A 4,405-nucleotide genomic window follows, 5' to 3' on the forward strand; every position below is an offset into this window, starting at 1 on the left:
TATATATATATATATACATTAGTCGAAAGTGAAATTGAGCAGGTTATATATTCTTGATATAATATGCACACACACGCATACATCGCACGCATGCGCTGAAAAACAGTTACAAAGGCGAACGAACAAGGAGCCGTTCATTCTTTAATTCGATAAGAGTTAAATTAACCAATTCATTTTATATATGGTTTTGTGTGAACATTTTAACCCAGGGCAATATGTTCCTATAAAATCTTGCTATTGTTTACAAGACAAGAAAAATATCATATAAGCATACAGATGTTACCTGGAATTAAATATGAAATTATCGGATATTGGAGCCAGTCTCTAAATAATTGTGTGATTTATATCATGTCTAGCTTTCACCAAGTTTAATTAAATTCTACGAATAAATGAGACACTAATAATAAGCTGAACAATTCAATTATTTTTCAATTGTTTTCATTGTGAATTATCTGTTTCAGGTTCCCGTTTTCATACTAACTTGACAATTACGAGAGCCAATGAGCTTCCATATATTGCCATTAAAAAGTGCGTGTTCGACCTTCCATATACGTCATAGTATACACGATTAGGTAACAGGAGAAGATGAATGTTGTCAAAGCTCCCTTGAGGTGCTATAAATGTCAACGACAGTGTCTCGGTTTCATGTAACGATGATAATAAAATATTTTAAGTCCGTATGGTCTTAATGTAGCAATGTAATTATAGGAATGAAAACATTCTTGCTACTAAAGGAAATACATTTACGTCTGCTCAAGATGTGAAATTATAATGAACGTAAAATTTTATCTATTTAATTTTGTTTTGTAAAACCTCTAGTAGATAGAAAGGCAATATTAGACCAATTAAATCTTAGCTATTCTCTCCCCAGCCCCATGTGTTTGATACAATTACAAATTCATTACTGAAGTTTTTAAAGTGGTTACATTGCTGTAGGTAAAGTTTCTTAAAATACACTTCTAATGCAGAAGAGCATGGTTCATGTCACTATAATAGCCATTGGAATAGAGAAATATGGCGATCGCTGTTCATGATAGCTTGCTTAACTGTAATTATAGCAGTAGATCATGAGTTGTTCGTTAATTCGCTAAATATTTGAAAGATATATTCTACATGATATTCCACAGTGTTTCATCATTTCTAACTGTATGTCGAATTTGTGGAATTATTAAGAAATGCTTTCCGTCCTGCGGGCAGTGGAGATCAATAGAATATTGCAGAATATTAACCAATTATATTTGCTTTTCTCATTTCATTTCCTGTAGTAGAAACCTTAGTTAAAACTTACCTTTGACAAATCGATCTCTGTTTTCAAAACATATACATGAGTGTTAATTCCTATTTCCTTTGATATTTTTAAGCATATATCCTGTTTCTGAGCATCATTTCTTTTCTTTCATAAATAATTTACAAATAATCTTCTATTTAGCAATATCTAACTTATCAGTCAAATATATTCGTACTATGGTCTGCCGAATAACAACTGATTCATTCATACATAAAAAACCCTAATCTATTACAAATCTGCCAGTATTAACTAGGGTGATAATTTACAATGGTTTCTACAGGGTGTCCACAAAGACTGGGTACATGGAGTAAATGAAATCATAACATAAACAATTAAATATAAGAAATAATAATTTCTTAAAGTATGTGTTAATCCCCATGTACCCAGATTTTGTGGACACCCTGTATATTGCAATTTCAGTAGCGTTGGATTTCACTTATTGTATAGTATAATATGATCCACTTCTTTGTTGGAGTTCATCTGTTGCAGTAGCATACAGTGATTTCGATAATTGCAAATTACTTGTTTTCTTTTTTACAGTTGTTCACCTAAAATCAAATAAACATACATGCATATAAATTGGTATATACACATGAAAGAATTGTATATTAAAATAACGATACTTATAATATTTATGATGCATATAGAAAAGTGGTATAGTACTTGCTGTAAAGCTTAGTCTCAGAGAAACTTCTCAAAGTGGTTTAAATGTTACGAAACACGTTTACGCTGAATGTATTTGGTAAATCATCAGACCTTGGTTTTCCGACCTAATTTCGTCTCTTCAATGATGAAAATCATGTGGTATTCAGAGCTAAACCGAAAAATAATTGTTCCAAAATCAGTAAACATTCACAAATTGGTGCAACATCTGGCTATTCTAGAATAAATTGATACACTCACTAAAATCATCATTTAAAGAAAATAGGGATAGCAGTATCATATATATAATACATATACCAAAGCAGAACGGTATTAGCAGCGTCATCTCTGTGAGACACTACTTACAGAGACTTTTGTGTTAAACAGCACATCGAAAGTGCGTTTAAACTTGCATATACATTATGAATGTTATATATTAGTGAGAGAGGTGTATTAATATGAAGATGTGATATTTACTCTCACTTTAACGTGGATGTTCTGTTAAAACAAACCTTGTAGTATCGACGCAGGATGAGGTGGTGATTATTTCTATCCACTAGCGATATAAACCAGAGTAGATTTTACACGGAAAACTAATATGAGAGTTTCTCACATGGTAGTAACCACAGTATAGTATTTGCTAAAAAAGGAAAAAAAGAAGAAAAGAAAAACGGAAAAACCATTCACATTTACGTGGGGATAATAGTAACGAATGTTATCCGATCTTATATATGTAGTTATATCTGTGTGTACGTGTTTGTGCAAGCGTACGCATGTTTAATTCTTTGTATATAGGATAAGTGTGACACAATAGAGGTGTGTGCCTTAGTGGATAGAGTGCTGGAATCATCATCGTAAGACTGTGGTTTCGATTCCTGGACCGGGAGACGCGTTGTGTTCTTGAGCAAAACACTTCATCTCATGTTGTTCCAGTCCACTCAGCTGGTAAAAATGAGTAATTCCTGCGACAGATCGGCGTCCCATCCAGGTTGGGATTTTTTATGGGAAAATGGCCGTTGTGAATCCACATGATTCGAGAAGGTAACCTTTACCTTCAAGTCTGACACAAAAATGCACTACCCTTAGATTCAGAGATACGAGACACGAATTTGAGTATTCGGATGCCGAGCTCAGAAGTTTTCTTTCTTAACTGTAAAAGCACTCTAACAATTGATTTTCTCGCATGTTTAGAATTTCAGGTAATGCAACGAAGGAACAAACTGTTAATAAATTTCATATCTCTTCATTGCACTTTTCTCACGTTCGTACATCTATCTCCATGTATGCATTCATCTTTATATGTATATAATACGTACAGATTGTTTTAAGTGTCTACATAATAGTGAGCAAATATACTCACTCATCCCTTTAAACTTCAATCTATTGGAACAGAATATAAAAACTAGAGAGAAAGGAGCTTGCACAAGCATTTTGTTGAAATTCATTTTAGCTTAGTTGACTGTAACCTCGAGAAAAGTATTGACATTTAATTACAGAAGGCACTTCTCTGACTAGGAATACAACATACAATTCTGTGATCGTAGGCTTTGGTCTCCTAAAATTAAGCAAGGCACCTTCACACAAGATATACTTTTCTACTCTAGGCAAAATGTCTGGAATTTTGGGGAGGGGGGTGGTCGATTAGATTGACCCGAGTACGCAACTGGTACTTAATTTATCGACCCCGAAAGGATGAAAAGCAAAGTCAACCTCGGCAGAATTTGAATTCAGAACGTAAAGACAGACGAAATACCGCTAAGCATTTCCCCCGGCGTACTACAAGCATGCATGTATGCATGCTTAAATTAAGTATTCATACATGCATGTATTTATTAATCATCTGACAGCTATATGCAGTTTCAATAAAACAAAGATATAGTTTTATATTTAGAATATACTTCTTGAAAGTTTCTTTATGACTCACCGCTACAGCAATGGAATCTAGATGTGATCTCCGACAAGGTTCAGTGGCGGCTATTTTCTACTCACAGTTTTATTCACATTTCATACTGGTTTTGTCCCTAGAAAAGAAGTCGATATATATTGTTACATTATCAAAACAATTTCCTGTCTCTTTTTTCTTTGTCCCTTAGTAAATTTTCAAAAGGACAATGTGAATTTTGAATATAAAGCAATAAAAACATATTTTATTAAAATCATTTTATTACGGCTTTCAAATAAGTTTACTTTAATCGATACAAAGCTTCGAAATAAATCTTAACCACCACAACCCACACAAAATGCACACATATTCAATATTCATATAATGTTTATATGTAAGTATATCTATCTATCTATCTATCTCTTTCTCTCTCTCTCTCTCTCTCTCTCTCTCTCTCTATATATATATATATATATATATATATATATGGGGGGGGGTGCGTGTGTGTCTTTGCAAGTATATATGGACATACACACACACACATATACTATACACACAAACATATACCTATATTTTATGTAAATTTGTTAATA

Source organism: Octopus bimaculoides, chromosome 15 (assembly GCF_001194135.2).
Source record: "Octopus bimaculoides isolate UCB-OBI-ISO-001 chromosome 15, ASM119413v2, whole genome shotgun sequence".
NCBI lineage: Eukaryota > Metazoa > Mollusca > Cephalopoda > Octopoda > Octopodidae > Octopus > Octopus bimaculoides.